The 9,137-nt window shown below is 31.5% G+C and overlaps 1 long non-coding RNA gene across 2 annotated transcripts; it reads right to left on the bottom strand.

Annotated features, from left to right (window-relative positions):
- Positions 1-6,992: 6,992 nt before the first annotated feature.
- Positions 6,993-7,721, bottom strand: LOC138341675 (uncharacterized). Of its 2 annotated transcripts, none has more exons than XR_011214467.1 (2): positions 7,633-7,721; positions 6,993-7,290 (listed from the first exon to the last, which is right to left on the bottom strand). It is a non-coding gene; the product is annotated as an uncharacterized lncRNA (long non-coding RNA). The 2 variants fall into 2 exon arrangements; XR_011214468.1 differs by lacking the exon at positions 7,633-7,721 and adding an exon at positions 7,520-7,632.
- Between the last annotated feature and the right edge of the window lie 1,416 nt (positions 7,722-9,137).

The raw sequence follows: 9,137 nt of genomic DNA, 5'->3' as shown, positions 1-9,137 counted from the left end.
AGGAATCTTCAATAGGTATCAACTATGTGAGCAAGGTATGCCCTACAAACTGGACGCTTCAATATTCTTGCTAAGGACGCAGAAATAATACTATTTCAATAATCTATCACCTTTTACAATGATGTGTACATATAGTATCTTTAAATGTCACATGTTTTGACCTACAATCAACGACTGCATGAAATTTATAAACTCAGTCCATCCCTATAATAACATCAAAATCCATGAAGGGCATTCAATAAACTGAGCAGGGAAGACAAGATTTTGAATCTTGAAGGTACAATCACAATGAATTCGATTAGACATAACCTGATAACCAAATGGACTTTCAACCAACAAATCATAATTAAGTCTTGTGGATCTCACAAATTTCAGTAAAAACAAGATATTAACAAATATAGGAATGTGTAGAATAAGGTTCAACAATGTAAACATCACAGAAGACAAATAGTGAAATTTAGTGACAACCACGTATTGTCTCTATTGATCATCCCTCCGCCTCATATCATAAGCGTGTTGAGTACCCCTTTGTCCACCAGCCTTATTAGCTCCATTTGCACCTTCAGCTTGGGTGTTTCTAGGCCTTGCACATTTATTAGTTTAAGGAGGATTAACACAAGGCTTATAAACCAAATCTTCACCATTCAAGGAAGGAGCATTATTTGGATTAGGATAGTCCTTAACTCTATGATCAAAGCTCCCAAAATTAAAACATGCAGCAGAGGCTCTCCTATAAGTACCATAATGATTCTTTGCGAATTGTGGCCAAGTGCAAACGTGAGGCTTCTCTTGAACATAATTTGCAGTGCTAGTTGTAGAAAAATTTGATCTGTTTTTCTTTTGTTGTGTTGGCCTATTTTCACTACTTGCCTTAGAATTATCAAATCTACCCCTTTTTGATGGACCTCCTAAATTTGGTCTATGCTTTCGAATTCTGTTTTCATTTCTACTATATTCTTCATTATAAAGTCATTGCCAGGTAAAAGCAGCAGACACTAACTTAAAAAAATTCTCATGTTGTAGGATCACAACATTCTTCCTAATAGAATAATTTCAACCATCTTCAAATTTCTTGCACTAATCATTTTCCACTTTAATAATACCCCTAGCATAATCAGAGAGCCTTAGAAACTTTTGTTCATATCAGCAATAGACATACCTCTTTTCCTTAGATTCAAAATCTCTTTTTTCTTTGCATCACAATAAGTCGGTGGTACATATTTCATTGGAAATTCCTTAAGAATAGCATACTAAGTGAGAAAAGGAGGATATACCTTGGTATTCAGAACATTTACCCACACATCATAAGTATCTTTTTATAATAAAGAAATCACATACTTCAATTTCACATCTGAACACTACAACTGCTCAAACACCCTATCCATGCATCTAGCCATTGTTAAAAATCAGTGGGATCAACACTTCCTTTAAACTCCACTCCACCCATTTTCTTGATTTTATCAAAGTTAATCCCATTGGGATGACACATCGATTCATCCATGTGTTGGAAAAATTCTGCCATTTCATGAAAAGGAGAATTCATAGATTAAGTTTCATGATTCATATGAGGATGTGAACAACCTCTTACATGTTGATGATTTCCCACTTTAGACTCACCAATTTGGAAAAATACTCATTCGAGATATGTTCTACAACTCCTTCGAGTGAACGAGTTTGGAAAAAAGAGGCACCAAAACCTTCACGAGCATCTTCAATAGGTTGGTTAGAAGAAGTTGCCATAACTTAATTACTTTAAAAGAGAGGATCACACTGCATTAGGGACATGTACATGATTTATGTGCACCTTACATGCTATAAGGATATGTCATACAATGTAAGTGAACATGAACTCTAACTAGAACCTTTTCGCAAGCAAGTAACTATACAAGTAAATCACCAAAAAAATTCTACAGCCACAAACCTAAGCTCTGTTTAAAAAAATTGTAGCACCTCTTTCCGATAGATACAAAAACTTGAGAAAAGCCCTAATTTAATACTTGAGACCTTTAAAAGAGATTAACAAAGGCATATAGATTTTTTGTCGAGTTGAAGGATTAGGTTCATAACGAATAATTTAGTTAACAATGTGAATCTTGCCCGCATTAAATATTTAATGAAGACCAAGTTTGTATGGACCATAATTTGAATTGACAACGAAAATCCCTCCCAAAATCTATTAAGAAAGACAGACAAGCTTTGATGGCTATATTATTCTCACATTTATAGATGAAATAACAATAGTATTACCAACATCAATGTAGAAAAAATCAGCATGTTCATGCCTCACAAAACATACAAATCCTATAGTAAATTCGTATATTACAAGACTTGCGTTTATAAAACCCAAAAAGATAAAAATGTATACCCATACTTATATTACAAATCATGGTGAAATGACAAAATCAGCCCCAAAAATATAATGTATTTATACAACACATAGATCGTTCACAAGTCCGAAGGTTTATACAAAATATATATATTCAAAATCTCCATCTTCAATTACCAACTTTAACCTTCCTCTCAAACATTCCCTAAGATAGAATCAACTATCACTAAGCATAAAGCTTAGTGATGTAAACACTATAGAATAAGCGCCCTTATAATCACCAATTCATTATTCTCAAGTCAAGGGAAATATAATTAAAATATAATCAGTAAATCAAGTAAAAAATATATAAAGAGTATCAAGTTGGATAATTAAAGATCCAAATGTCAATAACGTTCATAGAGAATTTTCCAAGCGGTTAAATAACAAGACTCGCCCAATATATACATCATGTTTTTAGACCAAGCACGAGAAGAAATAAGAAGGGCAATGCCCTGTATAAGGAAGGTAAAAGCCCAATAATATAGAGAACTAAGAACCTATTAGAAAGTGACTTTTAGTTCGTACTTATAATGGACCATTCTCATACATAAGATGAACTAAAAATGCAAAGTCAAGATTACAAATAATATGAATCAAGAAGCTTCCCAATAGTGATTGAGCCAGAACCACAAGAAGGCCAAAGTCCTAATAGTAATGACAATTTATTAAACAATTTGTACAAGTAGGCGAGTTACACAAGAGTCTTTAACGTCTTAAGCGACAACAATACAACAATGCAAAGTTACATAAGGTAATAAACGTACCAATATAAACTTTCTGATATACATGTAGCTAAAAATAGTGCAAGTACAAGTTTATAAGTAAGCCTTAACTATTTAGAAATGAAATAGTCCAACATGACTTCAATGGTTCAAACCATAGACTAACCAACAGATGAACGTTCTCAATTTGTTCACGAGTATATAAAACAGTAGAATGCAATTAAATAACTTCTTTAATTACTAGTAACTCAAAAATTTCAAAGTAAAAAAAGATAAACATAAAAATTTAGCTTAGCCTTTAGAAATACAACTATTCTCCTAGTATAGTGATTCTGGCCAACTTAATGTCTCATGTCGCAACTACAATTTGAAAAGGGAAAATGGCAAAATTGTACGTTATATCCTTCATAAAAGATTTAGGTACATCTATTCAGCTTGAAAATAATAAAGATTCACCTAAAAATACATTTTTTACAAAAAGATATAATAAAAGTACTAACAGTTTAACAGACAAGAATTCTAATTCCAAAAGTTGGGTAGAAGTTGCTCTATGTTGCGTTCAATATTTCGAATCCGTAACTAGGAAATTAGAGATTTCCATAAGAAAATGATTTGTCAAATTATGAATTATCTTCCAAATCATATTTACTAACTTTAAAAAGATTTGTATTGAACGAGATATCTGTAAACTACCAAACACTATCAAGTATTAAAATAAATTCTTCATCACTTACCAAGATGAAATATCTGTGTGTTGGATTAAAGCAAAAAGGACCTAGTTTTTCCTTTAATTTTAAATAACAACTTTTTTTCTAATGTATAATTCTCTTAGACATCAATTTAGACGAAAATCATAAGGGGATGTGTCAAAATATAGTTTCAATAGTGAAGCTTAGTAACACATACATATGTCAAATAAAGCTGCTGCCCAATTTATTTTTGATTCCTGCCTAAATTGCATACATATACTCCTATATATATATATATATATATATATATACACACACACACACACACACAAAAACATTAAACATATATGAAATTATAAATAGTCAATTTACATAAATACCCCCATACAATACCTTAAATTAGGATAACACTTACGTTAGGCACGTTTACAATTATCACAAAATATCAAGTTCCAATAATGTGAATAAAAGACATTATTAAGCAATGACGTATCGACATGTAAATCATTGTCCAATATTTTAGGGGTATTATAGAAAAGTTATTGCATGTTGGGACTTATAATGAAATAATGAGCATGTCCAAAGTAGGAAAAGGTATTTCTTCCATTATTCAATGAAAATTATGAAGTATGTGTGCACTATGAATTGTAGAAATAGTTCCCAATTGTTGTGTTTCTTAGAGTGCATAATCATGTGAAGTTAGTGTTTCTTGTCAGCTTGGTGCATTAACTATGAATCTATGTTTATGATAATGTGTGTTTGTGTGGTTCTAGTTGAGTATTTTAATTCTTTTAAAGTGTTTTAGTGTCATTTAACTATGAATGTCTTCAAAAAAATCAGAACCCAAAGTTCATAGAAGTTCTCTCAAGACCTCCATGGAAGCTCGATGTCAAATTTTTGCTAGGATTTAAAATTTCCATTGATTTCTTCTACAATTTCATTGGCTTTATACTAATAAGGTAAGGTTATCTAACCGTGATTCTTCTATAATTCAATGAGGCAATCCAAAGGCTTTTCAAAAGATCTAAAAATCATTAAAGTTTCTATTTCAAATTCTAAGCATGGGTTCTTGCATTAAGAGGTTTTATTGGATGATTATGATGTTTGCAATGTTAATTTATGATTTATGATTAAAAAAACTTAATGGACCCATGAACATCCTAATTTTCAAATTTTTGCTTAAGAAGTGGATTGATGAATGTGATTGAATATTATTAGAATTGTGTTTATATTATGTTTTACTATGGTTTTATACTACAATCCATGCCTAATTATGAAAAATTATTGGAGAATTAAGAAAAGGTAATTATGGCTTGAATGAACGTTATGGTGTTCTAAATTGTTCTAATTCTTATTGAATTGATCATGTGTGTTATGGTCTAGTTATTGTTGTTATGTTTACTTAATGTATATGAATGTATATGTGAATTGTGAATATGGTAATGAAGGCATTGAGTGTGAAGTAAAGTGATGTGACTTATGAATTTATAAATATGTATCTTGAAGATAACATGAGTAATTGAAGTATGACGTGAATGCGAAGTATTATTTTGTGTGGATTATAACGATGTTGTATAGTCATCTATAGAACACAATGTTATAAATGATGGTGGTTTTGTCGAAGGCTTTCACACACACTCACACAATAATTGAATGAATGAATCTAATGAAAATGTAATGAATATGAGTTTATTCAATTACCCTACCTTAGGCATGTGGGGATGCTTTTACTGAGTAGAGATGTAGTATCCAAATGTGACCTCTTGAGATGGATATTCCGCGTGAGTTGATATGTTATATTTATAAGCCATCCCCTTATCCCTTAACTATACGCCCGCATAAGACTAGCTTGTGGTGTTACAGATAAAGGCTAAGATAATTACCCTACCTTCGGCATGTGGGGATCCCTCATATGGTAGGGGTTAATACCGGGATTCCATGTTAAGCTCTCACAGTCTATGTCGGCTAGCACTCACAAACTAAAGTAAAGAACTAGGTCTTCATACGGGTGTACTACTATAAGTAGATGGTGGAATAGGACGCCATCTATGTATTACACAAGTAGACATTTGGAGGTAGTCTTCATGTGTCCTTGAATGTTAATGAATGAATGTGTTTTGTATGATATTAGTGAAGTAAGTTGACTTCATGTCAAATGTTAATGAAGCATTTCGGTCTTATGTCTAATGTTAATGATGTCTATGTAAATGGTATAATGCGATGTGCCTAGTGTACGGTGGTTCCTAAAGACCACTACATAGGAGTAGTAGAATGAGATGGTACTTTCATATTGCACTAATGTAACCTAGGGTTATCTAAAGGGATGCTCTTTATTGGAAGTTCTTAGTTTTAGGAATATATTCTCTAGTATTTGTAGTGATGAATATTGACTTATTTAGTTGATATGGAATATCCTTATCTTTGGTAGTCTGGTGTGTATTGAAGAGGTTGTATGGCGGTCTCTTCATTTCTTACCTAGGTGGGCCATAGGATAACTTTGGATAGATGCTCTAATTAACTTATAAGTTACTTAATGAAAATAGTTCAGAATTATGGAAGTAGTAACTTGTATGTTGATGATGGCTTGTATGATGTCTTGTACACTTGATTCATGGCGTTTTACAAAAATAGCATGAAAAACATATTTCAACTAAAAGGTACTCTTTAAAGCCTTTTATGCATATTGACATACTTAGTTCATTAATTGTACTAACTCTATATTCTTCTCTATTCTACAAGTACAGGTATAAGGAGGAGAGGATCTTAGAGTTGAAGCTTGGGAACTAGATCATTCTCTAAAGTTTCATGGTACGTCCTCATATGTTTGAGGACGTGGATGCTTTTTTTGGTTTGTTGTCATTGAAGATTTTGTATTAGAAATTAGTTTCTTTTCGATGTAAGGGTGGTGATCGTATGATAATAACATGTATATAAGATGTCTTTTAATGATCAGACATAGTTCTTACGGTTTATATAAGAGTTTCTGATTGACTTTATAGTGTAGAGTTATAATTTCGCACTACTTTTTGTACCTATATGATTAATAAAAGCTAAGGGACTTGCAGAAAACCTCTTAGAGGTCATGTACGGCGTGTGATTTCTAGAGGATACTCTCTTGTAGTGTATCACAAACTGGGAGCACCCACAAGAAGTAACACGATGTAATTGAGCTTTCGGAGGTCTTATACAAGCCTTTAGACATCATTCATAGAATTATCATAAAATTAGCAGAAAATTTATATCTTTTAATAGTACAACACAACACCATTCATTACTCCATTTAATATCACTACAAACATAGTTAAGAGACTAATTCTCGTCTCGCAATCTTAAACACGACATCAATAAAATAGGGACACGACCCTTAAAAATACGAAAGAGTATTACTATCCTTTAAGATGAACTTAATTATCATCTAGATATGAAGGTCCTTGAATCATTAAGGATACACTTGAACTTGGGAATAGTACTAACCTCTTCCATCAAGGAAAGATCGTTTATCCATCACCACCTACACATTTTGTAAAAATATGAAGAAGAATGATATTAGTACAAGAATGCACTAAGAATGAGAGACATGAAAAAATAATTTGAGAGAATTAAATATTTATGAAAGACCATAAAAATTAAAGGATTGACACCAACTGTTCGCAAATATAAGGTAGATTCAAGTTAATCAACCCAAAGGTATTGTTACAACTCCAAATAAAGATTAAGAATAAGTCTCAAGGAAGCCTTACTTAACCTAAAAACTGATACAGAATCAAAATTTAAATTATTAGATACTGCTGCCTCCCATGAAGAGCTTAGTAATGGAGAGATGTTAGATCTACATGAAATAGCACAAGCATACCTTATTAATTAAAATAAAGGGTCAGCACACTTAGATGATAAAGAAATAAGGATATCGATCATCTTCAATAAAAATAAGAAAGTGTCAAGCATGTGTTATCATTTATTTTGTCAGCATATAGGGAAATAGGTGGACCCGTATTAGTAAAGTCCACAGCCACAAAATGTCAAAGTGGACCCGACATGAATAAAGACACAATGTAACTAAATGACAAAATAGATGGATCTATGTCTTGAAGATAACATTTTACCAAAAAAAGATAAACATTTAGTGCACACTATGTGTAAGCATTTCCAGCTACATGGCATTTCCAGCTACATGGCATATATTCCAAGCTGCATACAATTATCATCAATTATTTGTGATAATTAGTACTTACGTGTAAGATTAATAATCTGTCTCAATGTATACACACATGTAAAATAGATTGCATAATAAGTTAGATTAGTCAGATTTTTGAGGCCTATTATAAGGCTTTCAAAAAATGGTTTGAATATACAGGAAAATTACATGACCAAAAGGAGTCATTAAACATGAATGTTAACAAATGGTATACTACATAAAATATAAAATAGTTGAGTCTAGACTTCTCCCATTAGAAGAAATTACTTTAACAATAGATTAAAAAATTACTACTACCTCGCCCTTTATAAAGGACATAATGGACACAAAAGGTGATCTTATAAATAAGGATATAAATGAAATACTACAATTCAATAATTATAAAAATGAACTATTTTACATAGTAACTAATCAAATCCAAAAGGCTAAAAATTTATCGGATATTAAGGATAAACCAATCTATTCCTATAAAAGTAAAAATAAAGATTTAGAAATTTACCCAAGATTTAATTTACTTAAACTTCCCAAAGATAAATTTCCTAACTTTTAAGAGAATCTTGAAATTACTGATGATCTTATAGGAATAATTTATCAAAAAAAAATTCTAGTGCCATAAATACTTTATCCAAATATAATGATAATGATATTATTAAATTAGTTTCTACTTTTTTCATCAGAAAGAATTATTATAAGAGACCTTCCTTTCTGGATATGCAGTATGAAGAAAACGAATTTCTATCACATAATTCACTCTTCGGAAGTGAGATTGCGGAATGGAACATTAATGGACTTGTAGAACATCAAATATATAATAAATTTTAGGAAATTGGTATGGCCATTACTTGTGAATTATGTGGTTTTGTCGGCATTATTTAATGAATTTTGAATCAATGTGGCCTCGTCGGAATTACTTTATTTATTGCTTTATCATCTTATGACTAGAATATGTTGATATTATGAATGTCTTTATGACTTATGTGTTTATGCGGAGACAAAGTATAAGTCCTTCTAGTTTATGATGTGTGTGTCTAGTAGGCTGTAGTATAGTCATTAGGTGCATTACTTGACGTTGATGTATGATGTTTCTTGATAAACTACATGATACTTGTAAAACGTAGAATTATGATAATATCGTAGTGAGTAGGATGACCTATACATGATAT

The sequence above is a fragment of the Solanum lycopersicum genome, chromosome 2 (genome assembly GCF_036512215.1).
Source record: "Solanum lycopersicum chromosome 2, SLM_r2.1".
Taxonomy (NCBI): domain Eukaryota; kingdom Viridiplantae; phylum Streptophyta; class Magnoliopsida; order Solanales; family Solanaceae; genus Solanum; species Solanum lycopersicum.
This window is presented reverse-complemented; position numbering and strand designations above follow the sequence as displayed.